General features: G+C 36.8%; 1 long non-coding RNA gene across 1 annotated transcript; it reads right to left on the bottom strand.

The window, feature by feature from the left end:
• Positions 1 to 1452: 1452 nt before the first annotated feature.
• LOC123575507 (uncharacterized) lies at positions 1453 to 21903 on the bottom strand. Its single transcript, XR_010577666.2, has 3 exons — positions 21796 to 21903; positions 2857 to 2911; positions 1453 to 1798 (listed from the first exon to the last, which is right to left on the bottom strand). It is a non-coding gene; the product is annotated as an uncharacterized lncRNA (long non-coding RNA).
• Between the last annotated feature and the right edge of the window lie 555 nt (positions 21904 to 22458).

The following is a 22458-nucleotide window of genomic DNA, read 5'->3' on the forward strand; positions in this document are numbered from 1 at the left end:
AAATGACATATACAACATAATTTTGTTTATACTGTTGTATATATCTTACACATTTTATATTATAACACATTTTGGATATATGTTTATATATACACACAAATATATAGGAAAATAAAACTAAATATTATCAGAATGTTTATTTCTTGATGGGAATTTGAGTAGTGCATTTTTTACTTTATTTCTATTGTTATACATTTGGTATTTTCCACATGTTGTTCAGTGATTTTGTATTACTTTTGCAATGATAGACATAATGTTTGGAGGCAGAAAAAAATAAGAGAACAGGCAAGAAGCGTTCATTTGAAAATTCTAAATGCAGTAGGCACCTGAAGTCAAAGGGTTCCCCGTCACTGAAAAACCAAAGCTACCCATATCAAAGAAGCGTGGGCGCTTCTGCCCCCTACTGTCCATCTTCAGTAACTGTCCAGTGAGTCCCCGCCTTTTGTTAGCAAGTCTTAGAATCTCCTGGGACGCTTGCTGTTTGCAAAATTAGGAAATCTTGAGCTACATCCTCAGATAATCTGAGGCTGGATACCCTCAGACTGTACTCTAAGAAACATCATCAAAATTAAGTTACATGACCTGATCACAGCTACAGTAATAAAATCAGAAAAAATATGGACATCATATTTAGAAACACAAATAGAAAAGCAACGCGATTTCTTTCAGTTTTAAAAAAGTATATTAGTATATAACATAATCTAGTATGTATTAAAATAATATATATTTAAGAATATATAAATATATGCTTAGTACACATTGTCACTATTAATAATATCAATACATTACCTTTTATACATACATATGTATGTGTGTTTGTGTATTTATGCACATGTAGTTTTATATTTGCCTATGTAGTTGTATATATGTATAGTGCATAGTATAGTGTGGATGTGTGCATATGTGGTATGCATATATAGTATATATAGTACACACACACAGAGTCCTGCCTGTACACACACACAGCCATTCATCATTTAACAATGGGGATACATTCTGAGAAATGCATCCGTAGGTGATTTTGTTGTTATGCAAATATCATAGTGTGAACTCTCACAAAACTAGACGGAAGAGCCAACTATACACCTGCTGCTGCTAGACAACAAATTTGTACAGCATGTTATTGTTCTGAATACTGTAGGCAATCGTAACACCATGGTATTTGCATATCTAAACGTAGAAAAGATACAGTAAAAATACGGTATAAAAGATAAACATGGTGCACCTGTGTAGGACATTTACCACGAATGCAGCTTTCAGGACCGGAAGTTGCTCTGGGTGGGTCAGTGAGTGACTGGTGAGTGGATGTGAAAGACTTAGATGTCACTGTAAACACCGCTGTAGACCTTCCAGACACTGTACACTTAGGCTGCACAACACGTACACAAAAAATTTCTCTCCTCAATAATGAATGAACCTTAGCCCACTATAACTTTTTGTTACAGTGTAAACTTTTCACTTTGTTTTAATTTTTTGACTCTTGTCATTACACTCCACTGAAAACACAAATCCACTGTACAGCTGAACAAAAATATTGTCTCTTTTTGGCCGGGCATGGTGGCTAACGCCTGTAATCCCAACACTTTGGGAGGTCAAGGTGGGTGGATCACGAGGTCAGGGGTTCGAGACCAGCCTGACCAACATGGTGAAACCCCATCTCTACTAAAATACAAAAATTAGCTTGGCATGGTGGCGGGCGCCTGTAATCCCAGCTACTCAGGAGGCTGAGGCAGGAGAATTGCTTGAACCCGGGAGGCGGAGGTTGCAGTGAGCCAAGATGGTGCCACTGCACTCCAACCTGTGCAAAAGAGAGAAACTCCGTCTTAACAAAAAAATAACAATAATAATAATAATATTGTCTCTTTTTATATCTGTATCCTATACGTGCTCTTATATTTTTTAATTTTTTAATTTTTAAACTTTTTTGTTAAAAACTAAAACACAAACCACTATAGCCTACACTGACACAGGGTCAGGATCATTATCACTGTCTTCCACCTCCATTTCTTGTCAAATTGGAAGATCTTCAGGGGCAATGACACACATTAAGCTGGCATCTCCTATGATGACAATACCTTTTTCTGGATAGCTCCTGAAGGAAATGCCTGAAGCTGTTTCACAACCAACTTTTTAATAATATATTGGCATAAAGAGTACAATCAAAAATAACAATAAAGAGTACAGTATGATAAATAAACTGGTAACCTAATCATTCATTATCATTGTCAAGTATTATGTGCTATACCTAACTGTATGTGCTATATTCTCGTATGACTGACAGTCATGTGTACGATAAGTCTTGTACACAAGCATCACCACGAACACAGGAGTAATGCATTTTGCTACAGTCTTACAATGGCGACTGCCTGACTAGTTGGCAGGAGTTTGCCAGCTCCATGATAATCTTGAGGGATCACCATGGTATATGCGTTCCTTTGTTAAGCGAAATGTTGTTACGCTATACACAACTGTATGTACTTCCACAAATAATGCTGCATTTGTCTTTTCAGAAATTATTAAGACCCTAACCTGTGATTAACATCCGCATTTTAACTCTATAGCTGATAAAAGCTTTTCCTCATTTTGAAGTTATTTGAAGTCCCAGGTTTTTTAAAAGGTGACATTATCTAAGTTCTTAAAAATGATTATTTACTAAATTCAGCATTTCTTCTGAGCTAGGTTTAATATTGTAAAATCTTCTGCTCTACAGTCTCACAAGCAATTTATTTAAAGTCAGTTAAAGACATTGAAGCCAAATTCCTTTTTAAAATATGCTCTCAGCTGCAACTGGACACAGTTACATGTGCCTCTTTGAAGGAAAACATGGGCACAGTGATAAATACAGTGTTGACTTACCCATAACCAAATAGAAATAGCTGCATCAACAGTCCGAGCCCAGGAACCAATAGGGCTGAAAAGAAAACAAGAAAATAATCATCAGTTTGGCAGCAAATCCACTGTCACTATATTCCCTGGCAGTGGCCTTTGGCCTGCAAAGCGCTTGTCAATAACGGCTTCTTTGCTTTCTGAGACATCATCTGTAAATACTGAAATATTGAAACCTAGACTAGGATTTTGATACCATATTCTTAAATCTGTTTTGAAAACCTGAGATCATTGCTTTAAAAGTGAGTTCACCAATCTGTTATTTGATTTAGAAATACATTGGCTGAGGTCTTGTAAGTCAAGCAGAAACTTGTTTTTTGTTTTTTTGTTTTTTGTTTGTTTGTTTGTTTGTTTGTTTCCTGAGACGGAGTCTCGCTCCATCAACAGGCTGGAGTGCAGCGGGCAATCTTGGCTCACTGCACCCTCCGTCTCCTGGGTTCAAGCAATTCTCCTGCCTCAGCCTCCCAAGTAGCTGGGACTACAGGCATGTACCACCATGCCCAGCTAGTTTTTGTATTTTTAGTAGAGACGAGGTTTCACCATGTTGGCCAGGATGGTCTTGACCTTCTGACTTCGTGATCCACCTACCTCGGCCTCCCAAAGTGCTGGGATTATAGGCGTGAACCATCATGCCAGGCCGAAACTGGCCATTTTTAAACATACACATTTGTCCTTTATGTGATGTTCTCCTGGTGCTGAATCTGTCTGCCATTCCCAGACTATGGAGCTACAGCATGAAGTTCCTGAAGTCATTTCTAGGATGGACTTGGTATCCTATATTCTTCACAATTGGTGCTCTAACCACAGCATGAGATGCTGTGAAGAACAGATGAGATAAATAATGTGACAAGGCTATGAAATGAGTGAAGCCCCATCTAAACAACTGATACCAAAAGCTTCTCACTGCTTCTGAATTGGAAGAATTAAGAAAGAGGTGGATGTCAGCTTTCTTTCCTCCCCTAGTCAATTCACTTTTGCTCAAACCCCTGGTGAAATGTGACTCTCGTATGTGTATTAACTGCAAAATTTCACAAACACTGCCTTCCACTATTCCTCTGCGGAGCAAACTTAACAGTAAAATTTTTATCTAAAAATTGGTCGTGTCTTTTTTGTGCAGCTTTTTGGATTGGCTCACAGTTTCCCTACATTTTGGTCTTGTCAGTTGAGAATAACACATTTCAAGGGACACTGTTGGAAAACACCTTTGATGGAGAGGTTGATTTTTGTAACTTGTATACCATAGTCAGGTACTCTTGGCTCTTGGTATAAATTAGACATATAACAGAAAATTCTATTCTATTACTAGAACTCTCTGGAGCCCCCAAATCAGGGTCCCTGACAGAAACTGCATCACTAGGGGACCTAACCACTGTTAGAACTTGGTGCCACGGGGGTGACGAAGGCGTAAATACCGCGCCCTGTGCTAATATCTCCCTCCTCCCACCTACCACATGGCAGCCCAGGCAGTACAATCTATAGAAATCAGCTTCCCTGACTGAAAAATTACATAGGAAAAGGTGAAGAATTAATGCAGGCAAACAAAAGGCAGTAATAAGAAACCCAGCACACCCATCATGTCTATTATACAGCTGTTTATAGGCTTCCATAAATCATCCAAGACGGTGTGCCTGACACCTTGTAGATTTCCTGAAAGACTTCCGTTCTCTGCACCCCTCTGTCTGCCTCTCTCCCTCTCTCTGAGTCTCATCCTCCTCTTCATTCCTTTCTCTTCTGCCCCTTCCCTCTCCATGCTATCTCTTGCTCTTCTCCCTTCCTTCCCATCTCTGTCTCTCCCCATCTGCTGTCCCTCCTTCCCTCTAGCTCCCTCCAATTGCATCACTGGACTGGACCCATCAATAGACACCAAGGGGGCAGTCGCAGTGGCTCATGCCAATAACCTCAGCACTTTGCGAGGCTGAGGCAGGCAGATGACCTGAGGTCAGGAGTTAGAGACCACCCTGGCCAACATGGTGAAACATTTTCTCTACTAAAAATACAAAAATTAGCCAGGTGTGGTGGTGCACACCTGTAATCCCAGCTACTTGGGAGGCTGAGCAGAGATCACACCTCTGCATTCCAGCCTGGGAGAGAGAGTGAGACTCCGTCTCAAAAAATATATAGACAGCAAGAGTCCACTGTGGGTCAGGCTCTGTGTCTGCTGCCAGGGGGTCTCAGGGTCAAATGTTAGTATTCAGTGGCAGGGAGAATAAGTGACCTGATGAACAAAAGTCATATTATGGCAACTAAACTACTTTACATGCTGGAAAACAGCCAGATTTTGCTTGTATTACTCTTAAGAGATCCAAGTGTTTTTGTGAACAACATAGCCAAGAATACAGTGATGCAACATTTCCTTTTTAGCTAATTTACCAAAGATGTATGCCAGATAGGAATATGTATATAAGGTCACTTTATAATCTATATTTGGCAATGACTATGCAAGTAATTGTAGTTTTGATATGCATTGATCACCCTAGCAGTGACCTCTCCTACTCTGTGGCCATGCGTGGATGTGTGAACTCTGTAAAGAAGGAGTGAACTAAAAGCATCAGGGCTGGCTGCTGGACTGGCTTCCTCCACTCCTTTTGTGCTTCCTTTTCTTTCCTGCAGAAGAGCCATCCTCTGGCAGGTATGTGAAAGAATTGCCCATGAGGAGTCAGAGGCTACCTTGCACACCTCGCAGCTCTGCTCACCGGAGATGGCTTTGCAGGCACACAAGCCCCTCTCCCAAGCCACCTGCCAGGAGTCCCATGAGGAACACGGCACAGCATCTGCATCAGAACCCCATGGGTTTGCCTGTCACATGTTTTTCTCCTGATCTGTGGCTCACAGACTCGGCATGACCCAACCTCCTAGATTTCCCCCTCAGTGCTATTTGCAGTGCCCCCAAGCACTTTCCTCCACTCCAGTCCCCGAGTGCATGCCAACAGCCCTATTTTCAGCCACCCCTCTCCATGCCTCTTGTCTGTCTCTAGCTGACAAGCAGATTATCTCTTGTGTCCACTTTGTTTACCAATGTACTTTGGCACCATTGAATTCCAACGCATGAAGTAAACTGAACTGTGTACAACGCTGAGCACACACGTGGTTTGGAGAACAGCCCTTGTCAGGATCCAAAATGTTCCCAAGTCTTGTTGATATTTGGGTCACTGCAGAGCTCTGAGTCCCCCTTCCTTTTTATCTTCCTCCCTTCAACTCATTCTCAATTTCTCTCTCTGAAATCAAGTGTGAACACATTTATGTATTCAAATAGAGGCATACTGTTCATGCTTATGTTTTTCTGTAACCACCACATCTAATAAATACCATCCAGGAAAAAATGTTGTTGTGCAATAATAATATGCTAAATGATGGCAAGTCTGTTGTCATATTTTTGTAACAATATTTCTTTTACTTGTCACACACACACTTGATGGAAAACTTCAAAAAGTTAGTTTGAAGCAGTCTTTTCAGAAAACAAAACTGAATAAAATCATTCAGCATCGTTCAAAACAGCAGTCCCCCATATTCATAGTAGCAGGAACCTATTTTTTTCCACGGATGTGGTAGGTGGGGGGTGGTTTGTGGGTGAAACCGTTTTATCAGGCATTAGATCCTCATAAAGAGCACCGTTAGATTACTTGCATGCGCGGTTCGCAGTAGGGTTTGCGCTACTGTGGGAATCTAATGCCGCAGCTGATCTGACAGGAGGCAGAGCTCAGGCCGTTGTGTCCACTTGCCCACCACTCACCTCCTGCTGTGAGTCCCTAAAAGGCCACGGACCAGTACTAGTCTGCATCCTGGGGGTTGGGGAATCCTGATTTAAAACATCCTTTTTTAAAGATTGGCACAAGTATGCCTGTTTTTGCTATAATTATATTAACTGCATATCTGTACACTATCCCGACCAGCCGGGCTTTTATTTCTGCTTCTTCACTTTGATGTCTTCTGTCTCTGTTTCCCAGATTTCTATGTTCCCTGTAAACATGAGTCTCATATTGTCCTAGGGAAGCTACACACAAATCACCAAAGATCCTAATGTTCAGGAGAAAGGGCAAATTCTTTGTTCCATTTTGTTGGCTCTCGTTTTTTCTTTTCTAGTCCAAGTCAAAATAACTCAAGAGTAGTCAGGCAAAGTAGCCATAATGAGTAAACATTTAACAGGGCGTTTCACCCAGCAACTGTCTGCAGATAGCAGTTGCATGAATCATGCAGAACACGTGGATGTCTGTTAGTCTCCAGGGATTACCAGGCTCTGACTCAAGGGTGGAGTTTGGTTACAGAGGCACTTCACATGCCTTAGCACCCTGGGTAATGTCAGTGGATCCTATTACAGGCAGAGGAGCGGTATTCAGACCAACACTGTGTTCATTCAGTTCGAGTCCAAAATTCTAGTGGCACAGCCAAGTAAATCTAGGTGGCACAGAAAAAGCTACTTATAATAGAAGCTACTGGAAGTCCTGCTTAGCTATGGCTCCAGGCTTAAACAGATTCCCCTGTCAATATCCTATTTGTCACTCCAGGATGGTGTGTCAGAGCAACGGGATAGGTTTCACCCTGCCCCTGCCTCCAGTTTCCTTGATGTTTAAATGCCTCTGTTCAGGAATCTGTTTGAGAAACAGATCTATTTTTATTCATAATTACTTCTCCATCTGTCTCGGTATTTTCTATAAACAGAGATTAACGTCCTGCGTGTTAACCTATTTTAATCTGTGAACTCTTCAGAGCCAAAATGTCTTTTTAAAGAGTAACAAGATGATATGAACATTCTGTTTCACAAGGCAGAGCTGAGAGTTGCTGCAGGTTCTTCAAACCGTTCAAAGAATGGCTTTAAAAATAAAGTCTAAGGAGCATTTCATTCACTGCCGTGAAACTACATATCGGCTTGATTTTTTTAAGCTAGCAGGAAAAAGCATTCTCATGAAATGTTTAACATGGATATTTTTCTTTGTGTGGGTTCTCCCTTTGTTGTATTTCGGAAGTAATTTAAGAATGAGGGTTTAGGACTGGTAGGGCCTCCATAATGTATTACACAATCTTGAATAAAACCCTGAAGTTCTCATTTCATTAGGTTCTCCATACACAAAATGGGAAAAAAAAATGCCCGAGTCTAACTGAAAATGTTACTGAAAGGATGATATAAAGTAACGTGAAAAATATATAAAGAATTGCCCAAATATGTGAAATCCTGTTATAATTAAAGCTAGAGTCGTTAGGTGGAATTCAACCATTACTACATAAATAAATGGACATTGAAGACTCATCAGCTTCACTAAATCAACATCTGTCAAACAATTGTGTAAGACATGCCCTTGTGAATTTTGTGGCAAAGCTGAGGGTCTTTGAAATATAAGAAGTTAATGTTTGCATTGCTTATTTGAAAAATAATTTCTAGATCTAGATATGTCCATTTCTAGCTATAAATGATAAAAGTTTGTTTCCTAATTCACGGCTATATTTTTGTCATCTACTGTTTTTTGTTTGTTTATTGAGACAGAGAATCGCTCTGTTGCCCAGGCTAGAGTGCAGTGATTCCATCTCGGCTCACTGCAACCTCCGTCTCCCAGGTTCGAGCGATTCTCCTGCCTCAGCTTCCCAAGTAGCTGGGACTACAGGCATGTGCCACCACGCCCGGCTAATTTTTTTTTTTTTTTTTTCATTTTTAGTTGTGATGGGGTTTCCCTATGTTGGCCAGGCTGGTCTGGAATTCCTGACCTCACGTGATCCTCCCACCTTGGCCTCCCAAAGTGCTGAGATTATAGGCCTGAGCCCACCCTGCCTGGTCTGTTTTTTAATATAAATAAAAACATACTATGAAATTAACCATTCTAAAGTGTACACTTCAGTGGTTTTCATGTATTCACAAAGTTGCATATTCATCACTACTATATAATTCCCAAATGTATTCATACAACAAAGAGAAATTCCATATTAGCAGTAACTCCTCGTCTTCCCTCAGCCCTGGCAAACACTAATAGTTTTTGTCTCTATGGATATACTATTTCTGACATTTTGTATTAAGATTTCTAGTTTCTTTATCTTAGATAATGTTTTTAAGATTCAGCTACATGTTACCATGTACCAGAACTTCACTTACTGTGTGGCTGGATAATATTTCATCGTAGGGCTAGACAACACTGTATTTACCCATTCATTCTCTCTTCAATGGACATTTGGTCGTTTGCACATTTCGGCTGTATTTGCTTTTGGTTTCCACATTCTGACTAAAAAACAAATGCTGCTATGAACTTTGATGTCCAAGTTTTGGTTTGGACATATGTTTCTATTTCTCTGGGGTGTGTATCTAGAAGTGGAATTGCGAGGTCATATAGTAGCTAGTTTAACCATCTAACTGTCAGACTGATTTCTGCAGCAACTGCACCATTTTGCATTGTAACTAACAATTAGGAGGGTCCCAATTTCTTCACTCATCTCAAATACTTGTTATTGCTAGTCTTTTTTTTATTATAGCTACCCTAGTGGGTATGAAGTGGTATCTTATTGAGATTTTGACAACAACTAATGACGTTAAACATCTTTTCCTATTTCATGTTTGATAGCCATTCATGTTATCTTCCTTAGATAAATATCTATTAAAATTTTTTGTTTATTTTTATCATTTGTATATTTTTTCTGAGTTTGTAAATGTTCTTTATCGTCTTGAATGCAAGTCCCTTATCGCATATATGATATCCAAATGTTTTCTCTTATTCTGTGAATTGTATTTTCACTCTTAATAGTGTCCTTTGATGCACAGACATTTGAATATTTATGATGTTTAATTTATCTATTTTTCCTTTTCTTGCTTGTGCTTTAGGCATTATGTTATTTTTTTAAATTGCCCATTCCAAGGTCAGGAAGATTTGTATCTCTTTTCTTGTAAGAGTTTTATCATTTTAACACATACATTTTGAGTTAATCATGTGAGGTAGGAATCCACCTTCATTCTTTTTCATATGAATATCCACTTGTGTCATTACCATTAGTTGAAAAGATTGTTCTTTCCCCCACTGAATTGTCTTGGTGCCCTTATAAAAACTGGCTTATCTTATATGTCACAGTTTTAAACTCTCAGTTCTAGGTCGTTGATTTCTATGTCTATCCTATACCAGTACTACACATTCTTGATTACTGTAGCTTTGAGAGTTTTAAAATCAGGAAGATGGAGTCCTACTTTGTTCTTTTCAAGATTGTTTTGGCTCTTGTAGGTCCCTTGTATTTCCATATAAATTTAGGATCAGCTTTTTAATTTCTGCAATAAAAGCTTGCTAAGATACTGACAGAGATTATATTAAATATGTACAAAAATTTGGGTACACAGCATCTTGTCAATATTTTCCTCCAATGCATGAACACCAGATACGTTTATATACTGTTTAGCAGTTTTTTTCAGTGCTGTTTTATTGTTTTGGTGAGTAAGTTTTATACTTCTTTTGTTAAGTGTATTTTAAGTATTTATCATTTTTGATGGAATTAAAAATTGAATTGTTTCCTTAATTTCATTTTAAAATTGTTCTTTGCCACTCTATATATTCAGCGGATTTGTATATATTAATCTTATTTTCTGCAGCCTTGCTAAACTCGTCTATTTGCTGTAGTAGTATTTTTATGTATTCTCTAAGATTTCCTTAAGTCTTAAAATATACAAGATTATGTCATATGCAATAGAGTCAGTTGTCTGGATGCTGTCCATATATTTTCCTTGATGAGTTGTCCTGGCCAGAACCTCCAGTACAATGTTAAATAGATGTATCGTCAGGGAGCATCATTGTCCTTTTCCTCAATCCTAGAGGGAAGGCTTTCAATCTTTTATTATTAACTATGATGCTAATTGAATGTTTCTTTAGAAATACTCTTTATCAAGTTGAAGAAGTTTCTTTATATCCTTAGTTTCTTGAGTGTTTAATTATGAAAATTTTATATTTTCTGTGTCTACTGAGGTGATAAATGTATTTTGTTGCTTATTATGTTAACATGATATATTACACTGATTGATACTCATGTGGTACACCAACCTTGCATTCCTGGAATAGATCTGACTTAATCATGGTCTGTACATCTATTTGATATGTTGCTAGATTCAGTTTGCTGGTGTTTTATTGAGGATTTTTAATCAATATTCATAAGGAATATTTATCTGTAGATCTTTTCTTACAATCTTTTTTTCTAATTTTGGTATCAGGGAAATATTTGTCTCATAGAAGGAGTTGGAAAGTGCTTTGTTCTCTTCTACTTTTTTGGAAGAGTTTGTGAGTATATAATGTTAGTTCTTCACTAAATGTCTGGTATAATTCACCAGTAAAGCCAGGCAGGTATGGCATATTTTGGGGAGAGGTTTAAAATAATAAGTTCAATCTTTTTTCTTGTGACAGTTCTATTCTGAGGATTTTTTGTGTAAGTAATGAAGTTGTATATCTTTCAAATAATTTGTCTATTTTTTCTAGATTATGCATTTTTTTCTTGGCATATACTTGTTAGTAGATTTTTCTTATAATTCTTTTTATTTTGACAAGGTCTGTAGTGATGTCTTCTATCTCTCTCTGTATAATATTAATTCAAGTATTTTCTCTTTTCTTCTTAGTTAATTTCTTAGTCAGTGTGGGCGGCTCATAAATGGCAAAGATTTATCTCTCACGGTTTTAGAGGCTAGAATTCAAAGACTAGGATGCCAGCTGGGTTGGGTTCTGGCGAGGGTCCTCTTCTGGTTTGCAGATTACTGTCTTCTTATTGTTTCTTCACATGGTGGAAAGAGGGCAAGAGTTTTTTAGAGTCCCTTTTTATAAGGGCTCTAATGCCACTCATGAAGGCTCCACCCTTATGATATAATTACCTGTCAAATACTTCATCTCCTAGTACTACCACTTTGAGGGGTAGAATTCCAGCATATGATTTGGGGAGTGTGGGGCACAATTATTCATTCCATTGCAGTCAATTTAGCTATAGGTTGTCAGTTTTATTGATCTTATCACAAAGAAACAACTTTCAGTTTTGTTGATTTTCTCTTTTGATTTTACAGTCTTTATTTCATTTAGTTCTACTCTAATTTTAATACTTTCTTTCCTTTCCTAGCTTTTGTTTAGCTTAATATTTTTTCTAGTTTCTTAGGGCAGAAGGTTAAGTTATTGATATTTTTAATCTTATTTTTTGATATAGGCATTTACAGCTATAAATTTCCGTATAAGCACTGCTTTACTTGTATTCCATAAAAGTTGATGTAGTTTTGAATTCATATACCTCAGAGTACTGATTGACCTTGTAATTTTTTCTTTAATCTCTTGTTTATTTAGGAGTATGTTGTTTAATTTCTATATATTTGTGACCTTCTCATTCTTTTATTACTGATTTCAAATTACATTCCCTTGTGGTGAAAGAACAAACTTATATGACTTTAATACTTTTAACTTAAAAATAGTTTTGTTTCATCATTGTTTTATAATTTATAATCTTATAGTCAATTCTGGAAAATGTTTCATGTGTACTTTAGGTGAATGTGTATTCTTCTGTCATCAAATGGACACTACTATACATACATTTCAGGTCTGATTAGTTTATATTATCTTTAAGTCTTCTATTTCTTGGCAGATTTGCTGTTTAAATGTTCTATATATTACTGAAAGATGGATATTGAAATTGGTAATTTATTATCAGGTTGTTTCTTCTTGCTTTCAATTCTATCAGTTTTTTCTATATGTATTTTAGGGCTCTGTTGTTAGGTGCACATATGTTTTTAATCTTTATATCTTCCTGATGAATTGACCATTTTCTATTACAAAATACTCTTCTGCAGTAACAATTTTTGCTTTAAAGTATTTTGTTGGATATTGGCATGACCACTTCAGCTCTCCTTTTTTGACTGCTTACATATTGTATCATTTTCTATCATTTCTTTATAACATCTGTCTTTCCATCTAATATCTGTATCTTACAGACAGCATAGATCACTTTTTAAAATCTATTCTGCAAATCTTTGACTTTTTATTGGACTATTAATGCATTTACACTTAATGTAATTACTCTTAATATATCACTCACATCTACTGTTTTGTTATATGTTTTCTAAAAATCTTATGGCTTGTATATTCTGCTATTTCTCTATTATTTGCCTTCTTTTTAAATTAAATAATTTTTCAAATATATTATGTTAATTCTCTTGTCATTTTTTAATACTTAAAAAAAGTTTGCTTAGTTATTTACCTGAAGATTACAATTAATATCTTAAATTATGACAAGCTAGTCAGGATTAACACTAATTTAGTTTCAATAATAAAATAAGTTTTGCTACTGTAAGTTTCTTCCCTGACTTCTCTTTTGAACTATTGTCAAATTACATCTTTATGCATGCATGTCAAACAGATTTATAATTATTGTTTTATGTAGTTGTCTTATAAATCATACAGAAGAAAAATAGTTACACTAGTTATAAGCAAGAATGAATTTATACTGTTCTTTATATTTACCTATGTAATTATATTTACCTGTGCTCTTTATTCACTGCATTTAGTTTTGTGGGTTAGAATTACTGACTAGTGTCTTGTCATTCCAACCTAGAGAACTACCTTCAGTTTTCTGTTTGTTTGTTTGTTTGTTTGTTTGTTTGTTTGTTTTGAGACAGGGTCTCACTCTATTGCCCAGGCTGGAATGCAGTGATGCAATCTTGGCTCACTGCAGCCTCAACCTCCTGGGCTTAAATGATCCTCTCACCTCAGCCTCCTGAGTAGCTGGGACTAAAGCAGTGTGCCACAACACTTGACTAATTTTTTTAAAAAGTTTTTGTGGAGACAAGGGTTTTCCATGTTGCCAAGGCTGGTATCAAACTACTAGGCTCAAGCGATCCTCCCTCCTTAGCCTCCCAAAGTGCTGGGATTACAGGCATGAGCCAGCCACTGCACTCAGCCTTTATTATTTCTTATAAGGCAGATCTGCTAGTGACAAATTATTTTAGTTGTTTTTCTGAGAAATCTTAACTTCTCTTTTAATTTTGAAGAATAGCTTTTGATGGATGCAGAATTCTTGGTTGAAAGTATCTTCTTTCTGCTCTTCGATTATGTCTCCATCTTGTTTTCTGGCCTCTTTGCATCTGAAAATAAGTCATTTCTAAATTTTATTTAGATTTTTTTCATTCATAATGGATATTTTTCTCTTGCTGTTTTCAAGATTCTCTTAGTTTTGGCTTTCAACAGTTTGATTATAATGTTTCTATGCATAAATGTATGCATTTATTTATAATATTTTTAGTTTTTTGGATGTGTAAATTTTTTAACTATATTTGTTACTTTTGGGACCACTATATTTTTAAATATTCGTTCTTTCCCTTTCTCTTCTGAATTCCGTTTTGTGTATAATGCTGTGCAGGTCAGCATTCCATAGGTTTCTGAGGATATTCCCAGTTTTCTTTCCCTTCTGCTCCTTACACTGGATAATCTCAGTTGATTTATATCTAGCTTGCTAATTTCTTTTATATGCCTACTCAAACCTCCCGTTGATGTTCTCTAGTGAATTTTTTTATTTTAGCTAATGCAATTTTAAACTATAGAATTTGAATTTGTTTTTTAAATATAACTTCTATTTCTTTATTGATTGTCTTTATTTGGTTAAATAGTCTCACATTTTAATTATTTAGACGTGATTATATTTAGATCTTTGTGCATTGTATTAGCTTCCTAGGGTTGCTTAATAAACTACCACACTCTAAGTAGCTCAAAACAATAGAAACTTATCATCTCACAGTTCTGGGAGCTAAAATTCCAAAATCCAGGTGTCATCAGGGTGATGCTCCCTGTGAAGGCTCTAGAGGAATTTATATTCCATGTCTGTCTTCCAACTTCTTGTGGTTGTTGACAATCTTTGTGATTCCTTGGCTTGTAATTGTATTCCTCCGCCTTTACTCTTGTGTTCATTTGGTGTTCTCTCTATATGTATCTGAGACTAAATTTCCCTCTTCTTATAAGGAAACCAGTCATATTGGATTAGGATCCATCTTAGCCCAGAATGATCTCATTTTAACTAATTATATAGTTAAAGGCCCTATTTTAACATAAGCTCACATTCTGAGTTTTTGAGTGGACATGGATTTGGGGGTGACACTCTTCAACCTAGTTCAAGCATATATATAACAGTCAGCTTAAAGTGTTTTCTGAAAACGGAAATTTTAAATAATATAATGTGTAAACACTGGACATCAGATGCTCTCCCTTCCTGGTGTTTGTTGCTGCCACTGCTTGTTTCTCTTGCTGTTTCTCATTAATTAATTTTCCAAATCAGTTCTATCAAGTCTCTGTTCTTTGTTACCTGTATCACTGAAGTCTCTGCTTGCTTAGCTTTGTGGTCACCCAAAGATTCAAAAGACATTTCCTTAAATGCCTGGAATCAATCAGTCCTCCAGCCTTTGCTGATGGGTTCCGCATATGTGTTCAGGCATGCCTTCAAGACTCCACCAGGCACTTGGTAATTCTGCCTTACCCTTCACTTTTTGCTTGAGTAAGGCTGAAAGGTGAGCCAGAGGTGAGAGCTTACGGCCATTTCAGATGATTTCAGAGCACGTCCACAGCTGTATGCATATATGTGACTTTCTGTTTTCCTAACTGCTTTCCATACATGCCCTGCAGAAAGACCGTTGCTCTGAGTAAGCTCTGAGTCAGGTCAAATAAAAGCAAGCCTTGTGAATAGGGTCTTCCAGGAACCAGCAGACAATTAAAATAATGATGATTCTATTGGAATTGGGTTTTGACCAAGCACCAAACTTGTTTTGGCCCCCAGTGGTTGGCAGGCTGCTGGTTGTCCCACTACTGTGTGCTATTTTTAGGACTGCCAGCCCTGGTGGGGGTGGGAAATGAGGAGAAAAAAAAAAAGTAATGTTAAAACTCAATAAAGTGTGCTGCTCTTACCAAGACTAAATTAGTTTTTTTGAATAAACCTGCTGAATTGTTGCAAGCCTTTGGTTAATTTCCCAAGTACTGAAAAGATTGATTCCACTCATTTTTGAAAGCACTCTCGTTGTTTTTATAGATTGGAAAAATTTCAGAGATCCTTACTCTGTCATTTCCCCTGACATTCCATTACCATATCTTTTCAGACTAATAAATATTTTCTTTATTTTGTGTTTATAATAATCAGAGAAAACAACAAGTCTTAAAATGTGGAGTCTTTAATTACTTGGCTAAGCAACATGCATATCATTCTGGAAATATGGTAAAGAAGCAGGCTCCATTCTTGATCCTGGGAAAGCTGCATTCTTGGCAGTCACTGACATTATACTATTGAGGACAGGCAGAGCAAGCCACCACTAGTTTCATTGTAAAGGCACAATTTATCCCCAGGAATACCAGGCGAATAAGAGTGGCCTATTCTCTTCCATTTCCAGAAATCAGTTAAGCCAACGTGACTTGGATTTATTATTTCCTACAAGAGATTTCTCTTTATATCTTTGAATTCATTGCTAGTGTGTTTCATTATGAAATTTCAAGTTTATATTTTGTTGGTCTTTTATTTTGATGGATTAGAATAGACTATATTGTTCAAACAACCTTGTGACTAAAATCCATTTGAAGTGAAAACAAATGTATAATAAAATGTCATGGTTTACTCTGAAAAATATATTTAAAATTGCAATACAAATTGTGAATGTAGGGAAGAAAGCTTATAAATAATTTTTTCTTGAACAATTTACTATCATGGCCCAAATACTGTGTCCACATTTTATACATACATTATATGTTCCTCACAACAATTTTTTGAAGACATTAATAGAATTTCTAGTTTACTAATTAGGAAATGGAGACCTTAAATAACATTCCCAAAGTTATAGACTCACTGTGGACAGAGTGAAACCTCAAAAGTCAAGTTGTTAATTTCATTTTTTATTAATAAGGCTTTGGTTTTGAAAATAATCTTAATAATAAATGCATCTCCTGCCTGTCTGAATTTTCACAAAGTTTAAAATATTTTAAAGGATTTCTCTAATTAAGAGTATGTAGATAATATTTTTTGAGCTTCCTTGCTTAGATAACAGCCAGAGGCAAAATCTTTGTTCTCAGTGTCATGTAACTATAATTCAATAAAGAATTCATTATTAGGAAAACATAAATCACAAATCAGATCTGGTATTGACTAGAGTTTGAAAGAAATAATAGGCTGATAAGCATTTCCATAAATACAGCAGGTTCATAATAAATGCCTAAAGTGCTTATTGTCTTAATGTATTCATTTTTTAGCCATTTAAATTACATTTTACAGTATAAGAAGTGGCTAATTGAGTAATAAAGACAATGTTCAAAACTACAAAGATTTTCTTGGCATATTCTCACACAAGGGAGTATTGGCATATTTTCACAGATAGCACATAACACTTTTTCGTGAGTCACTGTCTTGAAATAATTTTCTTCCCAGTATTATAATACTTCCTTATAGGAGTTTTGATTCTGCAAATAAACTTTACATCAAATGATATTTACAACATTATTTTAATATTAAATAAATAATATTTTAGGGTTTTTTTTTTAATAAAACAACATCAAGATTTGCAACAAGTACTATTACTACTTTCTCAGAAACTAATTATAATACACATTTGGTTGCCATGTGGTTTAGGCACTCATTTCAGAGAGTCAGTTGTGCATAGGGTGGTGATTCTGCCATGGTACCTGTCTCCATTATTTTCAGCAAGATCCGTAAACTCTTTGTGATTGAGTCTCACCTGTTGAACTAACCAGTAACTGTCACTCTGGTCCACTGAAACGTCATTTGTATCACGTTCTAATCACCTTCATCACAAGGGCTATCTTTACCGCTTTAAAACTTAAATGTTAATCATCAAGCAGTTTCTTGTGTGAGGCAGCTACCTTGCTAACTATGTTAAACATTTTCCTATTTTTTTCAGTCCTTTAAAGATTCTGCATATTTACTGGGTGTAAGGTAATTTTCTTAGCATGAAAAGAAGAAGAATGTGCAATGGTTGGGGTTTTAATACCCATAACAGAAGAGGAGATAAGAGACTAGTTACTGTCTTAAGCTTATACTGGAATTTCAAAGACATACTTGCAAAATTTGGGGACTATTGAAAAGCGACTATTAATAATAAGAGCACCAGAAAAATGCCCCCGAATAGGGACAAAAATACTCCAAGCGAAGTAGCCTTCTGAATGGGACTCAGTTGGGGGAGAAAATACTTTTTACAACAAATTATATTCCACTTCGATCTTCGCACAAATATGTAGTTCAAATTAATAATACAAAAGAACTGTGAAAGTCCCAAGTTAATACATGAAGAGAAGACATATTTGGGGAAGATGAAATATTAGTGGCTTCAGCCAAAGACAATGCAAAAGCATGGTGTATGTGTTCCACTTTCGGCATAGCCAAAGATGTTCCCGCCAGGCCAATTTCACCACAAATAACAACCCAAATCCTGGATAAATATTTTGAATAGCGGCCTGGAGGCAGTGCAGATTGACCAGAGGCTGGAAGATTATAGAAGGGAATCAATTTGGAAGAAAGAATGGCATGGGGTAATTTTCCTGTGTTCTTAATGAGTTTAGCCCCAATGCAGATTGCAGTCAGCACTAATAAGTAAATCCTTGATAGAAAATCTGTACTTTTTCTGTTCTATAGAACCAGAGAACAGAGTTTGGAATAATCATTGCCACTAGAAAGTGAGGGAGATGTTCCAAAAAGGAGATGACCAGAGAGGGGGAGCCAGATCCTATGCACAAATTTCAGTCAATTAACTAACCAACCTCAAACCGTACATACATAAGGCACTTTGGAATGAATTTTGAAATAAAATGTTCTTGAGTCCAAGATAGTTGCCTGCTAAAGTTTAGAAAATCAATACTCTATTTAGGATTGTAACAAGATTCAGAGTCTCTACATCTTCAGAATATTCAAGAAGCAATTCAAATCCAGTCAACAGGTGAAGAAAGACGGATATTTCACTCATTCTCGAGAAAAGACAACCTATGGAAGACAATATCCAAATGAATATATGTTGAAATAAGCACATAGGATATTATTTTAACTATTTTAACTACACTCAGTAGTGTAAAGAGAAATATGCTCTTAATAATCAAAATACAAATAGTTTCATCAGAAAATAGAAACTAGGAAAAAGTCTCAAATAGAAATGCAAGAATCGGCCAGGTGTGGTTGTTCATGCCTGTAATCCTAGCAGTTTGGGAGGCTGAGGTGGGTGGATCACCAGAGTTCAGGGGTTCGAGACCAACCTGGCCAACATGGTGAAACCCTATCTCTACTAAAAACACAAAAATTAGCTGGGTGTAGTGGCATGCACCTGTAATCCCAGCTACTTGGGAGGCTGAGACAGGAGAATCACTTGAACCTGGGAAGTGAGCCAAGACTGCACCACTGCAATCCAGTCTGGGCGACAGAGTGAGACTCTGTCTTAAACAAAAACAAACAAACAAAACAAAAAAGAAACGCAAGAATGGAAAAATACAAAATATGCAGTAAGCACACAATAATTTGGGCTTCACAGAAGAATAGAATTGACAAAGAAAGGGGTTGGAGAGACCAACAGAACTTTTTAAAATCTGAACAATACCAAGGTTGATAAGCAAAGTGAACAAAGCTTCACGGACCTGTGAAATAATCTCTGAAGTTCCAATATCCATGTAACTGCAGTTCCACAGCAGAAGAGAAAGAAAACAGAAAGAAACAGACACACAATTATTGAAAAAAAAAACTGAATATTTTTCAATTAGGTAAAAGATAAATATAGATTATAGAAACTCAGCAAATTCCAAGTGTGAGCAAACATCATTAAAATGAGCAAGTATGTAATAGTCAAAGTATTTAAAGCCAAAGAAAGAATGTTTTCACAAGCCAGAGAAAAATGGCATATTACATACCTCCAAAAAATGTTTCAAATATCTTTTTCTTGTCAGAAATTTTAGAGATGAGAAGACAGTTGAAAAATATGATAAGGTAATGCAAGGAAAGAACCTGCCAACCCACAGTTCTACATCCAACAGATGTATTCTTCAGAATATGAGGGCAAGATAGAGACAACCTCAGATTTTCCACCATCGTGTTTTGGGAGAAGATAACTTGTTTTCTAGCTTCACAGTTCTGTGGATGAAGGGATTTTGCCCCATTGTGGATGAAAACGAAGAGTCTCACCCATACCTAATTTAGATCATTTCCATGATGAGATTTGTAACTCTTTGAGTTGATATTAACGTGACATGTTTGATTTCGAGTTAATGCTTAATGGGTTAAGAATGTGGGGGACATTAGGATGGGTAAATGTATTTTGCACATGAGAGAACATGAAGTTTGGGGCGCCCGCTGGTGGAGTTTACTGGGTTAATTAGTGCCACCCTCCTCCGTGGAAAAATGCCTGTTCAACTGGAACCTGTGAATGTGACCTTATTTGGAAATGAGATTTTTGCAGATTTAATGATGAGGTAATCATAGATTAGAGGGATCTATAATCGAATGCACAGTATCCGTGGTTTCCTCCTAGGAGGGAAATGTGGACACAGACACATAGTGAAGACAGCCACGTGGAGACGGAGGCAGAGGTGGAGACGGAGGCAGAGGTGAAGACGGAGGCAGAGGTGGAGACGGAGGCAGAGGTGGAGATGCCGCCCCAAAACCACAGGGCGCCAAGAACTGCGGGCCCCTGAGAAAACTAAAGGAGGTGAGGAAGGATTCTTCCCTGGAGTTTTGGTTGGGCGGGGGGGCCCTACTTTCACTTGGATTTCAGGCTTCTGACCTCCAGAACCAAGAAAGAATAAGCTCCCTTTGTTCAAAACCACCCAGTCATGGCACTTTGTTATAACAGCCTAGGAAACTAATACAGGAATTAGTATTAGTAAAATCGTTATTGCTGACTCATATGACCATCCTCATGGAACTTTTAAGATAATATATAAATAAGCAACTAAAACAAAAAGAAAAATTTCGCAAGTTTTACGGTGCCAGATCAATATACAAATAAATATCACTATATTGCAATGAAAACAATTACATAATGTAATAATAATAAAGTAATAATACAAGGAAACTTTCCACAATAGCTACCAAAAACTCTAAAGTAGCTATAACTAGTGTTTAAAAATAGTATGTTCAGAATTTTTATATAAACAAATATAAATTTTAAGTTAAAAAGAAAAAGAAATGGATAAATACATCATTAATGAAGTTTCAATCAAAATTCATACATGGATATTTCACAGAATTTGACAAGTATATCTAAAAATTATTTTAAAGGAGTCAAACAAGCTTGGAATTATTTGAAGAAGAAGGTATTTATCGTTTTGTATATTAAGAGTCACCCCAAGTCTGCCGGGACTCAATGGTATCACCTCTCTAACAAAAAAGGTCACAGAGATATGAAAATACATCATAAAAAAAGATCTATTGTTTTATCACACAATGGATTTGATCACCTGTGCGCATGGAAATAACCTTATTTTAAATCCTTGTTTAGAGTCAGTTTTAAGGGATAATGTTGCATGTGAAGCTCCGTAATCACTCTTTTGTGTTAAGTGGTTGAGGAAAATATCAGCCTGGTAAGTTGTTAATTATAGGTCCAGGGAATAACTTGAGTTAGTAAATCAGAGATGAGTCCAGAGTTCTGTAAACAAGTTTCAACACTTCTGGGCACCTGAGATTAAGCACAGCTCTGAGAAGTGCTCCACACGTTCCTAAGTATATGATGCAAGTTTTACTTTGGCAAGAAAATGTAACTAAAGCTAGTACCCGCCTTAGGAACATGAATGATGAAATGGAGACTTCACATTTGCCAGATGAATAGGACTAATGTAGAAAAACAAATCGAACTGTCCTTGACTCTCAGTCAGCCCCCTTCTCAATAACAAAAGCATCCACATATCCACATTCTCCATTTATTTTAAGGTCATTATAGTATTGATATTATACCAACTTGCAAAAATAAATTAAACCACTTACCACAGGGTGTCTCCAACATCATTGGCACCATTAAATAACATTCATTCAGAACTACTTTTAGGGAACGTAGATACTTAATGTTTACAGACGAGGAAATCTGAATAGTACAAAACAAACAGAGACTTGTTCAAGGTCTCACACTGACTCAGCAGCAAAGGCCACGTAGGAAGAGAATGTTCCTGAAGTAGCACATTTTGTTTGGACTACAAGACCAACTGAGTTATTATCTTTATTTGAAAATGATTCATGCAAGTCCGCCACAGATGAAGGCAAGCTGTAGACTTCTTACTTGGACTCTTTGTTGTTATTAAGGGAAAGTCTCAAGTCTGGGGTTTTTTGTTTGTTTAATTTTTCATATCTTTTATCTGAAAAAAAACCAAACAAGATTCATTCACCTGTCAAGCAACAAACGACTCTCCACAAGAAGGCAGGTTTTGATCAATAGCAGTTTTATTACTTGGCTTAAGTAAGGGGAGCACTGGGTGTATTCTCCAAAGCAGTGTGTCCCTGAGGGAAAGTGACAGGAGGGTTTTATGGGGTGATGGAGAGGGGAGAGGGTGCATCATTGCATGTAGAGGAGGCGTCCCGGGGGCACAGACACAGTGTCATCATGGCAGCACACGGGTTGCATGTTATGATAATGGAATTACAGTTCCTCCAGGA

This window comes from Macaca fascicularis, chromosome 9 (assembly GCF_037993035.2).
Source record: "Macaca fascicularis isolate 582-1 chromosome 9, T2T-MFA8v1.1".
Classification (NCBI taxonomy): domain Eukaryota; kingdom Metazoa; phylum Chordata; class Mammalia; order Primates; family Cercopithecidae; genus Macaca; species Macaca fascicularis.